The sequence below is a fragment of the Ambystoma mexicanum genome, chromosome 5q, assembly GCF_040938575.1.
Source record: "Ambystoma mexicanum isolate Mex_15411 chromosome 5q, UKY_AmexF1_1, whole genome shotgun sequence".
In the NCBI taxonomy this organism is placed as follows: Eukaryota; Metazoa; Chordata; class Amphibia; order Caudata; family Ambystomatidae; genus Ambystoma; species Ambystoma mexicanum.
In genome coordinates, this window is record NC_090933.1 from 9,759,126 (window position 1) to 9,782,667 (window position 23,542).

Consider the following 23,542-nt stretch of genomic DNA (forward strand, 5'->3'; position numbering starts at 1 on the left):
CCTGCCAGTTATCTGGTAAGGTTGGCTCGACAATCAAAGCTCCATTGGTACCACTCCCAGTTGTGGGAATACCATTCGAAAGGGTAGGGATCGACATCGTTGGTCCCCTTGACCCTCAAACATCCTCAGGCAATAGGTTTATCCTGGTGCTGGTCGACCATGCAACCAGATATCCTGAGGCCATCCCATTGAAAACTGTAACTGCCAAGTCAGTTGCAAAAGCGTTACATGGCACATTGACTAGGGTTGGCTTCCCTAAAGAAGTTGTGTCGGATCGTGGCAGCAACTTTATGTCGAAGTATATGCAGGCTATGTGGAAAGAATGTGGGGTCACCTACAAGTTCTCTTCTGCATACCACCCCCAGACCAATGGTCTGGTGGAACGTTTCAACAGAACGTTAAAGAGCATGATTGGGGATCTGGAAGAACCTCAGAGAAGAAAATGGGATCTTCTTTTACCATGCTTACTGTTTGCCTACCGAGAGGTACCACAGGAGAGTGTTGGCTTCAGCCCCTTTGAACTTCTGTTTGGTCATCCTGTACAGGGACCCTTAGCCATAGTCAAAGAGGGATGGGAGATGCCCACTCCCCCTGTTACTACCAACGTAGTAGATTATGTGCTGGGGCTCAGAAAACGGATGGTACTTCTGATGGGCTTGGCTAGTGATAAATTGAAGGCAGGACAAGCGCTGGTCAAACATTGGTACGACCAGAAAGCTTCCCTCATCAACTTTACACCTGGTCAGCAAGTCCTGATCATGAATCCCATAAGGCCTCGAGCTTTACAGGACAAATGGTCAGGCCCTTACACAGTGGTGGAGCCCCTGGGTGAGGTTTACTATTTAGTGGACCTTGGAAGGCCTGGACAGGCTACAAAGTGTTTCACGTAAATAGGCTGAAGGCTTTCGTCCCAAGAGTCGAAATCGCAGCACTGCTACTGGCTTCAGATGTTGAGGAAGAGGAGTCTGAACCTCTCCCCGACCTGTTCCAAAGCGGTCCTTCAGATAGCTCCTTTGAGGGTGTCCGAGTGGCCCCTCACCTGACTTCTGATCAGCAGGCTGAGGTGAAAAGTTTGCTTAGGCAGTTTTCCGCCCTGTTTTCACAGTTGCCTGGTTTGACACCTTGGTGCAAACATAACATAGACACAGGAGACAGTGTACCTACCAAAAGTAGGGGATACAGGATGTCAGACAAAGTACGGTCTTATATTAAGACCGAGGTCAACAAGATGTTAGACCTTGGGGTGATTGAACCCTCTAGTAGTCCTTGGTCCAGCCCTGTGGTTTTGGTTCCAAAGGCAGGCACTTCTGAATTGAGGTTCTGCGTGGATTACAGGGCTCTGAATGCTGTCACCAAGACAGATGCACAACCCTTGCCTCGAACAGATGAGCTGGTGGATACTTTGGGTGCCTCCAGAATGTTTAACTGACCTGAACAAGAGACTCATCCAGGGGTGGATTAGTTCCCCCTGTCCATAGTCTGGGAAGGACGAGTGTTATGAAAGATTTCTTAATTGTGGGTAATTTTCCTTCCATGTGGCAACCCCTAAACTTTTTGCTGTTGTTTTCACCATGATCTAGACTTTGCCAGAGAAGTGCAGCCTCTGCCGCACTCCTCTGGGCTTTCGCTTCATTCTTACGGGGAAACTGACATGCCCTTAAGACAGTCAGTACCGGGAAACGCTGTTTTCTGTAGTTTCTTTATCATGTTGCGGCTTTCGTGCAACATGACACAAGAGGGCACTGTAAGCTAAGTTACTGCTCTCTTGGGTCTCTAGCCTTCTACAGGCCCTAGATACTCTTTTTGGATTGTAACTGATCAGTGCAAGTGAATCACGGACGGGAATGGTGGCAGCGATCGTTTCTTGTGATTTTGAGCTCCTTTTGGCATTTTAAGCATGTTTCTCGCGCTTAGCCCAAAATGGTGGCCTGGCTCCCAAAATGGCCAGACCATGAGGCTCCTTTGTCCTGTCCACTGACCGTCTTGCTCCCTTCACCTTCCCCAGGTCGAGCCGACCCGGGGCCTTCCTTATTTCGGCATGTACTTTCCCGCGAAACACAGATGCTTTCGCAGGCTTCTACAGGCCTTGTGTGTGCCTCCAGGATGTGGGCTGGGATGTCTGGTCCCAATACACATATTGGGTGCCAGAGCGTCTAGTGTGGTATGAATGCCTGGGACCATCGTGGTCCGTGATAGGTCCACGTATGGTGTGAGTGTTTGATGAGCGGATCTCCCATTGGATCCCCTCCGTTTTGGTGCAAAGAGAACCGTGGATAAGAGGGGGCTGGAAACGCCACTACCATGTTGATCTCCTGAGTTCTCACGAACAAAGGAATACAGGAGCCAAGTATCCTGTAACCACGAGGCTGAACCGAGGAATCGCTGGTGACCCGCTGAAGGACTGCTCCTCTGCACTGCTGTCGCTTTGTGAAACCCTTTCTACCTCTGATTGAACCAGAAGGCCTGTACTGGTACTTCGACCCTTGGAATAGCGGGAACAGCTATTCTCGGCATCTTCACCATCTCCTGCACGTAAGCCTTCGGAGGTGTCTCTGGGCCATCCAGCAGACTGACCAGCCTACCCAGGAGTCTTGCTCTGTAACCGCCGCCAGGTTGTGTTGTATTTCGAGTCCTTGTCACTCTCACACGATTCATACAGTTGGCATTCCCAGGTCTGAAGTGAGTAGTGTACATTTGGCTGAGATACACACGGCCGCTCCGTTGCCCTGCTGTGGTAACAAACTGTGCGGGTTCACTTCGTTTGGGACATCTTTAACTCAACTCTGCTGCTGCAGAATCTACACGACAACGAGATGTCCCCGGCTCCCCTGAACCTGCCAGCACTGAAACTGACGCGGAGAAGCCTGGGTCTGCTTGCATCGGGGACCGTTGAGTAGCATAGCTAGGAACTGGTCGCCCTCCTGCAGGAGCCCATAGCTTTTCCCCGCTGTGTCAAACAGCACGCCTTTCTGTACTCGCGCTCTGCTTCTGCCCACAGTGGAGGCTGCGCTTGAGTCGCGGAACTCTGTTCTTCTTCATTTGTGCACCAAACTGAACTGCCTGATTCCCTCGAAGAGACTCCCCTTTTTGCCCGTTGGCACCAGCATGTGCAGGTACTTTTGAGCACAAGGCTCCACTCTTCGTAGGGCTTGGACTTCCTTTTAGTTAGGTGCCTCTGAAGGCGGACTGGGTCTAATCATTATTTCGCACTGCCGGTTTTCCTCCCCTTCTAGGTGGACTACACATTTCGTGCATCTAACGCTTTAGACTCGTTTGTATTTGTATATATATTGTATTGGTTTGGTATGTGTTGGTTTACTAGAGTTTTATCGTGATTTCTCGCTACGGTCATTATTGCAATGGCCTTGGAATAAATGTGTATATATTTTTAATATAACACCTGTTTGGAGTAATTTGTAAGTGTCCTTTCTTTGTGTGCTCATTGCGGGCTTTCAGTCACCCTCACCCGTCTTGAGAACTAGTCTTGACCGCCGCGATCGCTACCCTGATTGGTCTGGCTTGTCCAGAGGTTACCCTGTTCCAAGTAATTAGGTTGGCCTTCTGAACTTCTGCGCCGCCAGGACAGAGTTCAGAAATCTGTCTTAACAAGCCTGAGATGTGATATCAAACTCCTTCCAATTCCAATCCTGAGACCATTCCTGTAGCATGAGATGTGATATCCACATCCTTCACATTCCAAACCTTGAGACCCTTCCTGTGGCATTGTTAAGACGGATTTCTGAACTCTGTCCTGGTGGCGCAGAAGTTCAGAAGGCCAACCTAATTACTTGGAACAGGGTAACCTCTGGACAAGCCAGACCAATCAAGGTAGCGATCGCGGCGGTCAAGACTAGGTCTCAAGAGGGGTGAGGGTGACTGAAAGCCCGCAGTGAGCACACAAAGCAAGAGCGCTGACAAACTACTCCAAACAGTTGTTATATCAAAAATAGATACACATTTATTTTAAGGCCTTTAAAATAATGACCGTAGCGAGAAAATCACAATATCACAATATTAAACCAACACATACCATATCAACACAATATATATACAAATACACAGTCGCAAGCGTTTAAAGCACGAAATATGTAGTCCACCTGCCAGGGAAGGAAAACAGGCAGTGCGATAATGCTTTCGACTCAGTTCGCCTTCATAGGCACCTAACTAGATGGAAGTCCGAGCCCTGCGAAGAGTGGAGCCTTGTGCTCAAAGTACCTGCCACGCCGGTGCCGACGGGCACAAGGGGAAGCTCTTCGGAGGAAGTCAGGCGGTTCACGTTAGTGCACAGCAGAAGAAGAACAGGTTCCGCAACTCAAGCGCAGCCTCCACAGCGGGCAGAAGCAGAGCGCGAGCGCGGCAAAAGGGTGCTGTTTTTACACAGCAGGGAAAAGCAATGGGATACTGCAGGAGGGCGACCAGATCCTAGATATACTACTCACCGGTCCCCGAAGCAAGCAGACCCAGGCTTCTCCACGATAGTTTCAGCAGCTGGCAGGTTCAGAAGAGCAGGGAACGCTTTGTAGTCGTGTAGAGCAAAAAGACGTCCCAATCGACGAAACCGGCACAGTTTTGTTGCCGCACAGGACAACGGAGCGGCCGTGTGTATTCGAGCCAAATGAACCCTCCTCCCTTCGGACCTGGGGACGCCAAGCGTACGAAGCATGGGAGAGGGACAAGGACTCGCAATACAACACAACCTGGCGGCGGTTGCAGAGCCAAACTCCTTGGTAAGCTGGTCAGTCAACTGGATGGCCCAGAGACGCTTCCGAAGGCTTACTTGGCAGGAGATGGTTGAAGATCCCGGGAATAGCTGTTCCTGCTATTCCAAAGGTCGAAGCACCAGTACAGGCCTTCTGGTTCGATCAAAGGAGGACAGGGGCTCTCCGGACGACAGCAGTGCAAAGGAGGATTCCTTCAGCGGGTCACCAGCGATTCCTCGGTCCAGCCTCGTAGTTGCAGGATACTTGGCTCCTGTATTCCTTCGTTCGTGAGAACTCAGGAGATCGACATGGTAGTGGTGTTTCCAGCCCCCTCTTATCCACGGTTCCCTTCGCGCCAAAACGGAGGGGAGCCAATGGGAGATCCGCTCATCAAAACACATACCATACGTGGACCAATCACGGACCACGGTGGTCCCAGGCATTCACACCACCCTAGACTCTCTGGCACCCAGGATGTGTATTGGGACCAGACATCCCAGCCCACACCCTGGAGGCACACAAACGACATGTAGAAGCCCGCGAAAGCAACCACGTTTCGCGGGAAAGTACATGCCAAAATAAGGAAGGCCCCGGGTCGCCGGACCTGGGGAAGGTGAAGGGAGCAAGACGGACAGTGGGCAGGACAAAGGAGCCTCGCGGCCTGGCCATTTTGGGAGCCAGGCCACCATTTTGGGTTCAGTGCAAAAACGTGCTCAGAACGCCAAAAGGAGCTCAAAATAAACAAAACGATCGCTGCCACCAGTCCCGTCCCTGAATGACTTGCACCGATCAAATACCATCCTAAAAGAGTATCTAGGGCCTGTAGAAGGCTAGAGACCCAAGAGAGCTGTAACTTAGCTTACAGTGCCCTCTTGTGTCGTGTTGCACTAAAGCTGCGACACGATAAAAGAAACTACGGGAAACCACGTTCCCCGGTACTGACTGTCTTAAGGGCATGTCAGTTTCCCCGTAAGAAAGGAGCGAAAGCCCAGAGAAGTGCGGCAGAAGGCTGTACTTCTCTGGCAAAGTCAAGAACAAGGTTAAAAACAATAGCAAAAAGTTTAGGGGTTGCCACATGGAAGGAAAATTCCCTACAATTACGAAATCTTTCCTAACACTCGCCCCTCCCAGACTATGGACAGGGGCAACTAATCCACCCCTGGATGAGTTTCTTGTTCAGGTCGGTTAAACATTCTGGACAACCCATCAGCATTGCTATGTTGGACACCTGGTCTATGCTCAATAGTGAAGTCGAAGCCTTGAAGACTTATGGACCACCTAAGCAACTTTGGATTCTCCCCCTTCATGTTCATTAGCCACTTTAACGGCTTATGGTCAGTCTGCACAGTGAAGTGGGTCCCATAGAGGTAGGGCCTCAGCTTCCTTAGGGCCCACACAACAGAGAAACATTCTTTCTCTACCGTGGACCACCTGAGCTCTCTGTCCTTAAGCTGGCGACTAATAAAACCGATAGGGGGTTCCTTACCCTTCTCATCTACTTGTGATAGTACAGCTCCTATCCCAGTGTCAGAGGCATCCGTCTGCACGATAAAAGGTCTTTGATAATCAGGGGCCCTTAGGACAGGGGCCTGGCACAAGGAGTCTTTTAAGCCATTGAAGGCCTTCTCACACTCGTCTGTCCAAGTTACCTTCTTGGGTTTCTTCGGAGTTGTGAGGGCAGTCAGAGGAGCAGCTATGGTACCATAGTCTGCCACAAAATTGCGGTAATACCCCGTGAGTCCTAAAAAGGCTCTCACTTGGGTTTGCGTAGTGGGGGTAGGCCAGTCTTGTACTGCTTGTACTTTACTGGGTAGAGGCTGTATCCTCCCTCCACCTACTTCATGTCCAAGGTAAACCACTGAGCCTTGTCCAATCTGGCATTTACTCGCCTTTATGGTCAAGTGGGCTTTCTGAAGAGCCTGGAGCACAATCCCGAGGTGTTTCACATGGTCTTCCCAGGTGGCACTGAAAACTGCTATATCGTCCAGATATGCAAGGCAGAATTCGTCCAACCCATTCAACACATGATTCACAAGCCTCTGGAAAGTGGCAGGTGCATTCTTCAACCCGAACGGCATTACCCGGAATTGGTAAAGGCCGTCTGGCGTCGAAAATGCTGTCTTCTCCCTGGCATGTTCTGCTAAAGCTATTTGCCAATAGCCAGCAGTGAGGTCAAACGTGCTGAGGTACTTGGAGGCACCCAAAGTATCCACCAGCTCATCTGTTCGAGGCAAGGGGTGGGCATCTGTCTTGGTGACAGCATTCAGAGCCCTGTAATCCACGCAGAACCTCAATTCAGAAGTGCCTGCCTTTGGAACCAGAACCACAGGACTGGACCAAGGACTACTAGAGGGTTCAATCACCCCATGGTCTAACATTTTGTTGACCTCGGTCTTAATATAAGACCGTACTTTATCTGACATCCTGTATCCCCTACTTTTGGTAGGTACACTGTCTCCTGTGTCAATGTTATGTTTGCACCAAGGTGTCAAACCAGGGGACTGTGAAAACAGGGGGGAAAACTGCCTAAGCAAACTTTGCACCTCAGCCTGCTGATCAGAAGTCAGGTGAGGGGCCACTCGGACACCCTCAACGGAGCTATCTGAAGGACCGCTCTGGAACAGGTCGGGGAGAGGTTCAGACTCCTCTTCCTCAACGTCTGACGCCAGTAGCAGTGCTGCGATTTCGACTCTTGGGACGAAAGCCTTCAGCCTATTTACGTGGAACACTTTTGGAGCCTGTCCAGGCCTTCCAAGGTCCACTAAATAGTTCACCTCACCCAGGGGCTCCACCACTGTGTAAGGGCCTGACCATTTGTCCTGTAACGCGCGAGGCCTTATTGGATTCATGATCACGACTTGCTGACCAGGTGTAAAGTTGATGAGGGAAGCTTTCTGGTCGTACCAATGTTTCACCAGCCCTTGCCCTGCCTTCAATTTATCACTAGCCAAGCCCATCAGAAGTACCATCCGTTTTCTGAGCCCTAGCACATAGTCAACTACATTGGTAGTAACAGGGGGAGTGGGCATCTCCCATCCCTCCTTGACAATGGCTAAGGGTCCCCGTACGGGATGACCGAACAGAAGTTCGAAGGGGCTGAAGCCAACACCCTCCTGTGGTACCTCTCGGTAGGCAAACAGCAAGCATGGTAAAAGAAGATCCCATTTTCTTCTCTGGGGCTCCTCCAGAGCCCCAATCATGCTCTTTAACGTTCTGTTGAAACGTTCCACCAGACCATTGGTCTGGGGGTGGTATGCAGAAGAGAACTTGTAGGTGACCCCACATTCTTTCCACATAGCCTGCATATACTTCGACATAAAGTTGCTGCCACGATCTGACACAACTTCTTTAGGGAAGCCAACCCTAGTAAATATGCCGAGTAAAGCTTTTGCAACTGACTTGGCAGTTACAGTTTTCAATGGGATGGCCTCAGGATACCTGGTTGCATGGTCGACCAGCACCAGGATAAACCTATTGCCCGAGGATGTTTGCGGGTCAAGGGGACCGACGATGTCGATCCCTACCCTTTCAAATGGTACCCCCACAACTGGGAGTGGTACCAACGGAGCTTGGATTGTCGCGCCAACCTTACCAGACAACTGGCAGGAGGCGCAACTCCTGCAGTGACTTTCTACTTGCACCCCCATCTTGGGCCAGTAGAAGTGCATGGATAACCTTTGCTTGGTCCTCTTCATACCAAGGTGACCAGCAAGGGGAACTTCATGCGCCAACTGCAGGAGGAAGGGTCTAACAGCAAGGGGAACCACCAACCTCCTATGGTCTCCTTCTGTAGACTCTGTGGGCTCACTATACAGGAGTCCACCTTCCCAATAAATCCTATGCTTCCCAGGAGGTTCACCCTCAAGCTGGGAGCAGGCCTGTCTCCTTAGGCCTTCCAGAGATGGGCACTCACGTTGGCCTTTACTGAATTCGTCCCTATCAGGACCTCCTTCAACTAACAAGTCTTTTAGTTCAGGATGATCGTTGGGGTCGAATACTTCAGGCATCGCCACCTCCTCGTCAGGCTCGGGCGATTGACCAACTTCCTCCACCGCAGTGGTAGGCGAGCTCGGGGGAATATTCTCTTTCCCCCGTCTTGACTTGTAGACTCCTTTCGCCTTGGGTTGCCCCTTCGGCTGGGGCGGCGTATTGGACTTGGCCAATGCTGCCCGTGCTTGAGATCGTGTGTAGGGTCGTTCGGCAGTGTCTCCTACGAGCCCTAAAGCTCTGAGATCATTACCTAATAAGACCTTTCCTGGGACGTTTCTCTGAATGCTCACTGGAATCCTGACTGCTGTACCATTTAAAGTAAGATTTACAGGGATCACGGGAAACATACGTAGGGGGCCGTCAGCCAACTTAGTGGGCATCAGAGTAGCTCTGGCAACTTCCTCTGAGTCTACCAAGGTAGAATCCACTACAGTTCGACTGCACCCACTATCCCTAAGAGCTGGAGTATCCACTCCATTGATCAGCACACTGTCTTTAAAGTAGTGCTTGGTATTATCCGGAATCCTAGCATACGCCTCTGCGACTTTAGGCTCCCAGGAACCCAGGGACACTAAAACTACCTCGGCCTCTATTCCGCTGGGAAATGAGTCCGAGGAGAAGGATGCTCCTGTAATCTCTTCTTCCTCGTAGGAGGAGAAGGCCAGATTAGCGGAGTGGACCCCCAAAGGTCTAACCTTACAACGGGGATCCCCCTTCACATGGTCAGTTGCTCCACAAGAAAAACAAGCCCCAGTGGGTCTGTTTACGTAGGGAGGCTTATTGTAACCAGAGTTCTGTTTCGGAGGCGCACCTCCACTACCCTGTGAGTTCTCTTGTGTCTTACCCTTGTTTTTCTTTTTGTGGCCCTTTTGGGAAGAAGATTTAGCAGATTCCCCACCCTCCACATCTTTGGACTTTTTCCCCTCCTCCTGCTTACCAGGATGAGTTTTGTCCTTATGGGACACTCGATGTGACACCCATAAGTCTGCTGCAATGGCCAGCTTCTTAGGATCTATCTCCTTCGAATCGGCCAAATGCTGCTTAAGCTCCGGGGAAGAAGAAGCAAAAATGTGTTCCAGCATGACAAGATTTATCATGCCTTCGAAGGTAGAAACCTTATAGCCTTCGACCCAGCCAGTTAAGTTTTTCAAATATTCAGCGACATAAGATACCCAAGTACCACCTTCCTTTTTCTTATACTCTCGAAAACGCTTTAAATATTGGGCCGGAGTCTTCCCAAACTTTAAAATGAGAGTCTGCTTTAACATTGCGAAATCAGCCCGCTCAGCCTTCGACATTTCCATAATGGCACTACAGCCAGAATGGGGCAGTCTACTGAGCAACCACGCAATCTTATCAGCATTGTCAACTTCCTGGACCTCGCATGCATACTCAAACGCATTCAGCCAGTCCATAATGTCATTCCTCTCTTCATACACACTGAGCAGATCTTTTGGAAACCGTGGATGAGAGGAGGCCCCAGACCCATGTCCAGGACCCTTGGATCCATTTGCAACCTGAAGCTTGGCCAGTTCCAACTGGTGATCCCTGTCTTTTTGTTTTTCTGCCTGTTCGATTTTTAGTTTGGCTATGCTGAATTCAAGCTCCTGCTGCCTAAACCGCAGCTCTTGCTTCTTGAATTCAAGCATAGCCTCCCCATCAGCACTGGCAGAGGAAACATTAGACAGCTCGTCCTCCCTGTCCTCGTGGTCGCGGTGGAGCAGTGCGGCGGCAGAACCGTCGGTTCTACCAGTGAGAGCAGCCCCACCACCTTCCGCACTGTCCTCAGAAGTAATAGCGTCAAGCTGCGCTTCTTGCCACGCCACGATTCTTTGGATCATTTCCAATTTCGTGCCTTGAGAGGAAACACCTCTCTCCGCACACATCTTTTTCAGCGTTTCTGATTTGGAAGCATTTAAAGTTAACAACGTACTTGTTTCCATACTGTTTGATAGGACTATGGCCTTTTTAAAGTTATACTATAACAATTCACTACGTGTACTGTTTGGAATAACCTGAAATGCCTTAGTTCGAGCGCAACACTGGATACCTTCAGTCGTATCCCACCGCTGTACACCAATTTGTTAAGACGGATTTCTGAACTCTGTCCTGGTGGCGCAGAAGTTCAGAAGGCCAACCTAATTACTTGGAACAGGGTAACCTCTGGACAAGCCAGACCAATCAAGGTAGCGATCGCGGCGGTCAAGACTAGGTCTCAAGAGGGGTGAGGGTGACTGAAAGCCCGCAGTGAGCACACAAAGCAAGAGCGCTGACAAACTACTCCAAACAGTTGTTATATCAAAAATAGATACACATTTATTTTAAGGCCTTTAAAATAATGACCGTAGCGAGAAAATCACAATATCACAATATTAAACCAACACATACCATATCAACACAATATATATACAAATACACAGTCGCAAGCGTTTAAAGCACGAAATATGTAGTCCACCTGCCAGGGAAGGAAAACAGGCAGTGCGATAATGCTTTCGACTCAGTTCGCCTTCATAGTCACCTAACTAGATGGAAGTCCGAGCCCTGCGAAGAGTGGAGCCTTGTGCTCAAAGTACCTGCCACGCCGGTGCCGACGGCACAAGGGGAAGCTCTTCGGAGGAAGTCAGGCGGTTCACGTTAGTGCACAGCAGAAGAAGAACAGGTTCCGCAACTCAAGCGCAGCCTCCACAGCGGGCAGAAGCAGAGCGCGAGCGCGGCAAAAGGGTGCTGTTTTTACACAGCAGGGAAAAGCAATGGGATACTGCAGGAGGGCGACCAGATCCTAGATATACTACTCACCGGTCCCCGAAGCAAGCAGACCCAGGCTTCTCCACGATAGTTTCAGCAGCTGGCAGGTTCAGAAGAGCAGGGAACGCTTTGTAGTCGTGTAGAGCAAAAAGACGTCCCAATCGACGAAACCGGCACAGTTTTGTTGCCGCACAGGACAACGGAGCGGCCGTGTGTATTCGAGCCAAATGAACCCTCCTCCCTTCGGACCTGGGGACGCCAAGCGTACGAAGCGTGGGAGAGGGACAAGGACTCGCAATACAACACAACCTGGCGGCGGTTGCAGAGCCAAACTCCTTGGTAAGCTGGTCAGTCAACTGGATGGCCCAGAGACGCTTCCGAAGGCTTACTTGGCAGGAGATGGTTGAAGATGCCGGGAATAGCTGTTCCTGCTATTCCAAAGGTCGAAGCACCAGTACAGGCCTTCTGGTTCGATCAAAGGAGGACAGGGGCTCTCCGGACGACAGCAGTGCAAAGGAGGATTCCTTCAGCGGGTCACCAGCGATTCCTCGGTCCAGCCTCGTAGTTGCAGGATACTTGGCTCCTGTATTCCTTCGTTCGTGAGAACTCAGGAGATCGACATGGTAGTGGTGTTTCCAGCCCCCTCTTATCCACGGTTCCCTTCGCGCCAAAACGGAGGGGAGCCAATGGGAGATCCGCTCATCAAAACACATACCATACGTGGACCAATCACGGACCACGGTGGTCCCAGGCATTCACACCACCCTAGACTCTCTGGCACCCAGGATGTGTATTGGGACCAGACATCCCAGCCCACACCCTGGAGGCACACAAACGACATGTAGAAGCCCGCGAAAGCAACCACGTTTCGCGGGAAAGTACATGCCCAAATAAGGAAGGCCCCGGGTCGCCGGACCTGGGGAAGGTGAAGGGAGCAAGACGGACAGTGGGCAGGACAAAGGAGCCTCGCGGCCTGGCCATTTTGGGAGCCAGGCCACCATTTTGGGTTCAGTGCAAAAACGTGCTCAGAACGCCAAAAGGAGCTCAAAATAAACAAAACGATCGCTGCCACCAGTCCCGTCCCTGAATGACTTGCACCGATCAAATACCATCCTAAAAGAGTATCTAGGGCCTGTAGAAGGCTAGAGACCCAAGAGAGCTGTAACTTAGCTTACAGTGACCTCTTGTGTCGTGTTGCACTAAAGCTGCGACACGATAAAAGAAACTACGGGAAACCACGTTCCCCGGTACTGACTGTCTTAAGGGCATGTCAGTTTCCCCGTAAGAAAGGAGCGAAAGCCCAGAGAAGTGCGGCAGAAGGCTGTACTTCTCTGGCAAAGTCAAGAACAAGGTTAAAAACAATAGCAAAAAGTTTAGGGGTTGCCACATGGAAGGAAAATTCCCTACAATTACGAAATCTTTCCTAACAGGCATGAGATCTGATATCCGGCACCTTCCCATTCCAATCCGGAGACCATTCCTATAGGATGAGATATTATATCTCAGTCATTCCAATACCAAACCCGAGAACATTCACATAGCCTGAGATATGGCATCTCAATCCTTCCTATTTCAATCCTGAGACCCTGCCTATAGGATGGAATGTGGTATCTCAATGCTTCTAATACCAAACTCAAGGCCCTTCCAATAGTATGAGATTTGATATCTCACTCCTTCCAATACCAAACATGATATCCTTACTATAGGATGAGATTTGATATCTCAATGCTTCTAATACCAAACCTGAGACCCTTCCTACACCACGAGATGTGATATCCAACTCCTTCCCATTCCAAACCTGAGACCCTTCCTGTAGCATGAGATATGATATCCAACTCCTTCCCATTCCAACCCTGAGACCCTTCCTATAGCATGAGATGTAATATCCAACTATTTCCCATTCCAATCCTGAGACCCTTCCTATAGCATGAGATGTGATATCTCAATGCTTCTAATACCAAACCTGAGACCCTTCCGATAACATGAGATGTGATATCCAACTCCTTCCCATTCCAAACCTGAGACCCTTCCTATAGCATGAGATGCGATATCCAACTCCTTCCCATTTCAAACCAGAGACGCGTCCTGTAGCATGAGATGTGAAATCGAACTCCTTCCCATTCCAACCCTGAGATCCTTCCTATAGCATGAGATGTGATATTTCAATGCTTCTATTACCCAACCTCAGACCGTTCCTATAGCATGAGATGTGATATCCAACCTCTTCCCATTCCAAACCTGAGACCCTTCCTATAGCATGATATGTGATATCCAACTCCTTCCCATTCCAATCCTGAGTCCCATCCCATAGAATGAGATGTGATATCCATCTCCTTCCCATTCCAAACCTGCGATCCTTCCTATAGCATGAGATGTGATATTTCAATGCTTCTATTACCCAACCTCAGACCGTTCCTATAGCATGAGATGTGATATCCAACTCCTTCCTATTCCAAACCTGAGACCCCTCCTATAGTATGAAATGTGATACCCAACTCCTTCCCATTCCGAACCCGAGTTCCATCCTATAGCATAAGATGTGATATCTAAATGCTTCTAATGCCAAACCTGAGGCCCTTCCCATAGCATGAGATGTGATATTAAACTCCTTCCCATTCCAATCCTGAGACCCTTCCTGTAGCATGAGATTTGATATCTGACTTCTTGCCACTCCTAACCTGAGATACATCATGTACCATGAGATGTGATATATCAATGCTTCTAATACCAAACATGAGACTTTTCCTATAACATGAGATGTGATATCCAACTCCTTCCCATTCCAAACCTGAGACCCTCCCTATAGCATGAGATGTGATATCCAACTCCTTCCCATTCCAAACCAGAGGCCCTGCCTGTAGAATGAGATATGATATCCAACTCCTTCCCATTCCAACCCTGAGACCCTGAGTATATCATGAGATGTGATATCTCAATGCTTCTAATACCAAACCTGAGACGCTTCCTATAATATGAGATGTGATATCCAAACCCTTCCCATTCCAAACCGGAGACCCTTCCTATAGCATGAGATGTGATATCCAACTCCATCCCATTCCAAACCAGTGACCCTTCGTGCAGCATGAGATGTGATATCCAACTCCTTCCCATTTCAACCCTGAGACCCTTCCTATAGCATGAGATGTGATATCTCAATGCTTCTATTACCCAACCCGAGACCCTCCCTATAGCATGAGATGTGATATCCAACTCCTTCCCATTCCAAACCTGTGACCCTTCCTATAGCATGAGATGTGATATCCAACTCCATCCCATTCCAAACCAGTGACCCTTCGTGCAGCATGAGATGTGATATCCAACTCCTTCCCATTTCAACCCTGAGACCCTTCCTATAGCATGAGATGTGATATCTCAATGCTTCTATTACCCAACCCGAGACCCTCCCTATAGCATGAGATGTGATATCCAACTCCTTCCCATTCCAATCCTGAGTCCCTTCCTATAGCATGAGGTATGACATTTCAATGCTTCTAATACCAAACCTGAGGCTCTTCCCATAGCATGTGATGTGATATCCAACTCCTTCCCATTCCAATCCTGAGTCCCTTCCAATAGCATGAGATGTCATATCTCAATGCTTCTAATACCAAACCTGAGGCCCTTCCCATAGCATGAGAGGTGAAATCAAACTCCTTCTCATTGCAATCCTGAGACACTTCGTATAGCATGAGATGTGATATCCAACTCCTTCCCAATCCAAACCTGAGACCCTTCCTATAGCATGCAATGTGATATCCAACTCCTTCCTATTCAAATTCTGAGTCCCTTACTATAGCATGAGATGTGATATTGAAATGCTTCTAATACCAAACCTCAAGCCCTTCCCATAGCATGAGATGTGATATCCAACTCTTTCCCATTCCAATCCTGAGTTCCTTCCTATAGCATGAGATGTCATATCTCAATGCTTCTAATACCAAACCTGAGACCCTTCCTATAACATGAGATGTGATATCCAAACCCTTCCCATTCCAAACCTGAGACCCTTCCTATAGCATGAGATGTGATATCCAACTCCATCCCAATCCAAACCAAAGACCCTTCCTGCAGCATGAGATGTGATATCCAACTCCTTCCCATTTCAACCCTGAGACCCTTCCTATAGCATGAGATGTGATATCTCAATGCTTTTATTACCCAACCCGAGACCCTTCCTATAGCATGAGATGTGATATCCAACTCCTTCCCATTCCAATCCTGAGTCCCTGCCTATAGCATGACATATGATATTTCAATGCTTCTAATACCAAACCTGAGGCCCTTCCCATAGCATGAGATGTGATATCCAACTCCATCCCATTCCAAACCAGAGACCCTTTCTGCATCATGAGATGTGATATCCAACTCCTTCCCATTTCAACCCTGAGACCCTTCCTATAGCATGAAATGTGATATCTCAATGCTTCTATTACCCAACCCGAGACCCTTCCTATAGCATGAGATGTGATATCCAACTCCTTCCCATTCCAATCCTGAGTCCCTTCCTATAGCATGAGATGTCATATCTCAATGCTTCTAATACCAAACCTGAGGCCCTTCCCATAGCATGAGATGTGATATCCAAACCCTTCCCATTCCAAGCCTGAGACCCTTCCTATAGCATGAGATGTGATATCCAACTCCATCCCATTCCAAACCAGAGACCCTTTCTGCATCATGAGATGTGATATCCAACTCCTTCCCATTTCAACCCTGAGACCCTTCCTATAGCATGAAATGTGATATCTCAATGCTTCTATTACAAAACCCGAGACCCTTCCTATAGCATGAGATGTGATATCCAACTCCTTCCCATTCCAATCCTGAGTCCCTTCCTATAGCATGAGATACGATATTTCAATGCTTCTAATACCAGACCTGAGGCCCTTCCCATAGCATGCGATGTTATACCCAACTCCTTCCCATTCCAATCCTGAGTCCCTTCCTATAGCATGAGATTTCATATCTCAATGCTTCTAATACCAAACCTGAGGCCCTTCCCATAGCATGAGAGGTGAAATCAAACTTCTTCTCATTCCAATCCTGAGACCTTTCCTATAGCATGAGATGTTATATCCAACTCCTTCCCATTCCAAACCTCAGACCCTTCCTATAGCATGCAATGTGATATCCAACTCCTTCCCATTCCAATCCTGAGTCCCTTACTATAGCATGTGATGTGATATCTCATTGCTTCTAATACCAAACCTCAAGCCCTTCCCATAGCATGAGATGTGATATCCAACTCCTTCCCATTCCAATCCTGAGTCCCTTCCTATAGCAAGAGATGTCATATCTCAATGCTTTTAATAACAAACTTGAGGCCCTTCCCATAGCATGAGATGTGATATCAAACTCCTTCCAATTCCAATCCTGAGACCCTTCCTGTAGCATGAGATGTGATATCCACATCCTTCACATTCCAAACCTTGAGACCCTTCCTGTGGCATGAGATCTGATATCCGGCACCTTCCCATTCCAATCCGGAGACCGTTCCTATAGGATGAGATATTATATCACAGTCATTCCAATACCAAACCCGAGAACATTCACATAGCCTGAGATATGACATCTCAATCCTTCCTATTCCAATCCTGAGACCCTTCCTATAGGATGGAATGGGATATCTCAATGCTTCTAATACCAAACTCAAGGCCCTTCCGATAGTATGAGATTTGATATCTCACTCCTTCCAATACCAAACATGATATCCTTACTATAGAATGAGATTTGATATCTCAATGCTTCTAATACCAAACCCAAGACACTTCTAATAGGATGAGATGTGATACCCAACTCCTTCCCATTCCAAATCGGAGATCCTTCCTGTAGCATGTGATTTGATATCTGACCCCTTTCCATTCCTAACTTGAGATACATCCTTTACCATGAGACGTGATATATCAATGCTTCTAATACCAAACTTGAGACCCTTCCTACACCACGAGATGTGATATCCAACTCCTTCCCATTCCAAACCTGAGACCCTTCCTGTAGCATGAGATATGATATCCAACTCCTTCCCATTCCAACCCTGAGGTCCTTCCTATAGCATGAGATGTAATATCCAACTATTTCCCATTCCAATCCTGAGACCCTTCTTATAGCATGAGATGTTATATCCAACTCCTTCCCATTCCAATCCTGAGTCCCTTCCTATAGCATGATATGTCATATCTCAATGCTTTTAATACCAAACCTGAGGTCCTTCCCATAGCATGAGATGTTATATCCAACTCCTTCCCATTCCAATCCTGAGTCCCTTCCTATAGCATGAGATGTTGTTAGGAAAGATTTCGTAATTGTATGGAATTTTCCTTCCATGTGGCAACCCCTAAACTTTTTGCTATTGTTTTTAACCTTGTTGTTGACTTTGCCAGAGAAGTACAGCCTTCTGCCGCACTTCTCTGGGCTTTCGCTCCTTTCTTACGGGGAAACTGACATGCCCTTAAGACAGTCAGTACCGGGGAACGTGGTTTCCCGTAGTTTCTTTTATCGTGTCGCAGCTTTAGTGCAACACGACACAAGAGGACACTGTAAGCTAAGTTACAGCTCGCTTGGGTCTCTAGCCTTCTACAGTCCCTAGATACTCTTTTAGGATGGTATTTGATCGGTGCAAGTCATTCAGGGACTCGAATGGTGGCAGCGATCGTTTTGTTTATTTTGAGCTCCTTTTGGCGTTCTGAGCACGTTTTTGCACTGAACCCAAAATGGTGGCCTGGCTCCCAAAATGGCCAGGCCGCGAGGCTCCTTTGTCTTGTCCACTGACCGTCTTGCTCCCTTCACCTTCCCCAGGTCAGACGACCCGGGGCCTTCCTTATTTGGGAATGTACTTTCCCGCGAAACGTGGTTGCTTTCGCGGGCTTCTACATGTCGTTTGTGTGCCTCCAGGGTGTGGGCTGGGATGTCTGGTCCCAATACACATCCTGGGTGCCAGAGAGTCTGGGGTGGTGTGAATGCCTGGGACCACCGTGGTCCGTGATTGGTCCACGTATGGTATGTGTGTTGATGTGCGGATCTCCCATTGGCTCCCCTCCGTTTTGGCGCGAAGGGAACCGTGGATAAGAGGGAGCTGGAAACACCACTGCCATGTCGATCTCCTGAGTTCTCACGAACGAACGAATACAGGAGCCAAGTATCCTGCAACTACGAGGCTGGACCGAGGAATCGCTGGTGACCCGCTGAAGGAATCCTCCTTTGCACTGCTGTCGTCCTGTGAAACCCTTTCCTCCTTGGATCGAACCAGAAGGCCTGTACTGGTGCTTCGACCTTTGGAATAGCAGGAACAGCTATTCCCGGCGACTTCATCATCTCCTGCCAAGTAAGCCTTCGGAAGTGTCTCTGGGCCATCCAGTTGACTGACCAGCTTACAAGGGAGTCCTGCTCTGTAACTGCCGCCAGGTTGTGTTGTATTTCGAGTCCTTGTCACTCTCCCACGCTTCGTACACTTGGCGTTCCCAAATCTGAAGGGAGGAGTGTACATTTGGCTTGAATACACACGGCCGCTCCGTTGTCCTGCTGCGGCAACAAAACTGTGCTGTTTTCGTCGATTGGGACGTCTTTTTGCTCTACACGACTACAAGGCGTTCCCTGCTCTTCTGAACCTGCCAGCTGCTGAAACAAACGTGGAGAAGCCTGGGTCTGCTTGCTTCGGGGACCGGTGAGTAGTTTTGCTAGGATCTGGTCGCCCTCCTGCAGTATCCCATTGCTTTCCCCTGCTGTGTAAAAACAGCACCCTTTTGGCCGTACTCGCGCTCTGCTTCTGCCTGCTGTGGAGGCTGCGCTTGAGTTGCGGAACCTGTTCTCCTTCTGCTGTGCACTAACCCGAACTGCCTGACTTCCTCCGAAGAGCTTCCCCTTTTGCCCGTTGGCACCGGCGTGGCAGGTACTTTGAGCACAAGGCTCCACTCTTCGCAGGGCTCGGACTTCCATCTAGTTAGGTGCCTCTAAAGGCGAACTGAGTCAAAAGCGTTATCGCACTGCCTGTTTTCCTTTCCTTTCAGGTGGACTACATATTTCGTGCTTTAAACGCTTGCGACTGTGTATTTGTATATATATTGTGTTGATTTGGTATGTGTTGGCTTAATACTGTGTTATTGTGATTTTCTCGCTACGGTCATTGTTTTAAAGGCCTTAAAATAAATGTGTATCTATTTTTGATATAACAACTGTTTGGAGTAGTTTGTCAGCGCTCTTGCTTTGTGTGCTCACTGCGGGCTTTCAGTCACCCTCACCCCTCTTGAGACCTAGTCTTGACCGCCGCGATCGATACCTTGATTGGTCTGGCTTGTCCAGAGGTTACCCTGTTCCAAGTAATTAGGTTGGCCTTCTGAACTTCTGCGCCACCAGGACAGAGTTCAGAAATCCGTCTTAACAGATGTCATATCTCAATGCTTCTAATACCAAACCTGAGGCCCTTCCCATAGCATGAGAGGTGAAATCAAACTATTTTTCATTCCAATCCAGAGACCCTTCCTATAGCATGAGATGTGATATCCAAACCCTTCCCATTGCAAGCCTGAGACCCTTCCTATAGCATGAGATGTGATCTCCAACTCCATCCCATTTCAAACCAGAGACCCTTCCTGTATCATGAGATGTGATATCCAACTCCTTCCCATTTCAACCCTGAGACCCTTCCTATAGCATGAAATGTGATATCTCAATGCTTCTATTACCCAACCCGAGACCCTTCCTATAGCATGAGATGTGATATCCAACTCCTTCCCATTCCAATCCTGAGTCCCTTCCTATAGCATGAGATACGATATTTCAATGCTTCTAATACCAGACCTGAGGCCCTTCCCATAGCATGAGATGTTATTTCCAACTCCTTCCCATTCCAATCCTGAGTCCCTTCCTATAGCATGAGATGTCATATCTCAATGCTTCTAATACCAAACCTGAGGCCCTTCCCATAGCATGAGAGGTAAAATCAAACTTCTTCTCATTCCAATCCTGAGACCCTTCCTATAGCATGAGATGTTATATCCAACTCCTTCCCATTCCACACCTCAGACCCTTCCTATAGCATGCAATGTGATATCCAACTCCTTCCCATTCCAATCCTGAGCCCCTTACTATAGCATGTAATGTGATATCTCATTGCTTCTAATACCAAACCTCAAGCCCTTCCCATAGCATGAGATGTGATATCCAACTCCTTCCCATTCCAATCCTGAGTCCCTTCCTATAGTAAGAGATGTCATATCTCAATGCATTTAATAATAAACCTGAGGCCCTTCCCATAGCATGAGATGTGATATCAAACTCCTTCCAATTCCAATCCTGAGACCCTTCCTGTAGCATGAGATGTGATATCCGGCACCTTCCCATTCCAATCCGGAGACCATTCCTATAGGATGAGATATTATATCTCAGTCATTCTAATACCAAACCCGAGAACATTCACATAGCCTGAGATATGACATCTCAATCCTTCCTATTCCAATCCTGAGACCCTTCCTATAAGATGGAAAGTGATATCTCAATGCTTCTAATACCAAACTCAAGGCCCTTCCGATAGTATGAGATTTGATATCTCACTCCTTCCAATACCAAACATGATATCCTTACTATAGAATGAGATTTGATATCTCAATGCTTCTAATACCAAACCCAAGACACTTCTAATAGGATGAGATGTGATACCCAACTCCTTCCCATTCCAAATCGGAGATCCTTCCTGTAGCATGTGATTTGATATCTGACTCCTTGCCATTCTTAACTTGAGATACATCCTTTACCATGAGACGTGATATATCAATGCTTCTAATACCAAACTTGAGACCCTTCCTACACCACGAGATGTGATATCCAACTCCTTCCCATTCCAAACCTGAGACCCTTCCTGTAGCATGAGATATGATATCCAACTCCTTCCCATTCCAACCCTGAGATCCTTCCTATAGCATGAGATGTAATATCCAACTATTTCCCATTCCAATCCTGAGACCCTTCTTAAAGCATGAGATGTTATATCCAACTCCTTCCCATTCCAATCCTGAGTCCCTTCCTATAGCATGATATGTCATATATCAATGCTTCTAATACCAAACCTGAGGCCCTTCCCATAGCATGAGATGTTATATCCAACTCCTTCCCATTCCAATCCTGAGTCCCTTCCTATAGCATGAGATGTCATATCTCAATGCTTCTAATACCAAACCTGAGGCCCTTCCCATAGCATGAGGGGTGAAATCAAACTATTTTTCATTCCAATCCAGAGACCCTTCCAATAGCATGAGATGTGATATCCAGACCCTTCCTATTCCAAGCCTGAGACCCTTCCTATAGCATGAGATGTGATATCCAACTCCATCCCATTCCAAACCAGAGACCCTTCCTGCATCATGAGATGTGATATCCAACTCCTTCCCATTTCAACCCTGAGACCCTTCCTATAGCATGAAATGTGATATCTCAATGCTTCTATTACCCAACTCGAGACCCTTCCTATAGCATGAGATGTGATATCCAACTCCTTCCCATTCCAATCCTGAGTCCCTTCCTATAGCATGAGATACGATATTTCAATGCTTCTAATACCAGACCTGAGGCCCTTCCCATAGCATGAGATGTTATATCCAACTCCTTCCCATTCCAATCCTGAGTCCCTTCCTATAGCATGAGATGTCATATCTCAATGCTTCTAATACCAAACCTGAGGCCCTTCCCATAGCATGAGAGGTGAAATCAAACTTCTTCTCATTCCAATCCTGAGACCCTTCCTATAGCATGAGAAGTTATATCCAACTCCTTCCCATTCCAAACCTCAGACCCTTCCTATAGCATGCAATGTGATATCCAACTCCTTCCCATTACAATCCTGAGTCCCTTACTATAGCATGTGATGTGATATTTCATTGCTTCTAATACCAAACCTCAAGCTCTTCCCATAGCATGAGATGTGATATCCAACTCCTTCCCATTCCAATCCTGAGTCCCTTCCTATAGCAAGAGATGTCATATCTCAATGCTTTTAATAACAAACCTGAGGCCCTTCCCATAGCATGAGATGTGATATCAAACTCCTTCCAATTCCAATCCTGAGACCCTTCCTGTAGCATGAGATGTGATATCCACATCCTTCACATTCCAAACCTTGAGACCCTTCCTGTGTAATGAGATCTGATATCCGGCACCTTCCCATTCCAATCCGGAGACCATTCCTATAGGATGAGATATTATATCTCAGTCATTCCAATACCAAACCCGAGAACATTCACATAGCCTGAGATATGACATCTCAATCCTTCCTATTCCAATCCTGAGACCGTTCCTATAGGATGGAATGTGATATCTCAATGCTTCTAATACCAAACTCAAGGCCCTTCCGATAGTATGAGATTTGATATCTCACTCCTTCCAATACCAAACATGATATCCTTACTATAGAATGAGATTTGATATCTCAATGCTTCTAATACCAAACCCAAGACACTTCTAATAGGATGAGATGTGATACCCAACTCCTTCCCATTCCAAATCGGAGATCCTTCCTGTAGCATGTGATTTGATATCTGACTCCTTGCCATTCCTATCTTGAGATACATCCTTTACCTTGAGACGTGATATATCAATGCTTCTAATACCAAACTTGAGACCCTTCCTACACCACGAGATGTGATATCCAACTCCTTCCCATTCCAAACCTGAGACCCTTCCTTTAGCATGAGATATGATATCCAACTCCTTCCCATTCCAACCCTGAGATCCTTCCTATAGCATGAGATGTAATATCCAACTATTTCCCATTCCAATCCTGAGACCCTTCCTATAGCATGAGATGTGATATCTCAAAGCTTCTAATACCAAACCTGAGACCCTTCCAATAACATGAGATGTGATATCCAACTCCTTCCCATTCCAAACTGAGACCCTTCCTATAGCATGAGATGCGATATCCAACGCCTTCCCATTCCAAACCAGAGACGCGTCCTGTAAGATGAGATGTGAAATCGAACTCCTTCCCATTCCAACCCTGAGATCCTTCCTATAGCATGAGATGTGATATTTCAATGCTTCTATTACCCAACCTCAGACCGTTCCTATAGCATGAGGTGTGATATCCAACCTCTTCCCATTCCAAACCGGAGACCCTTCCT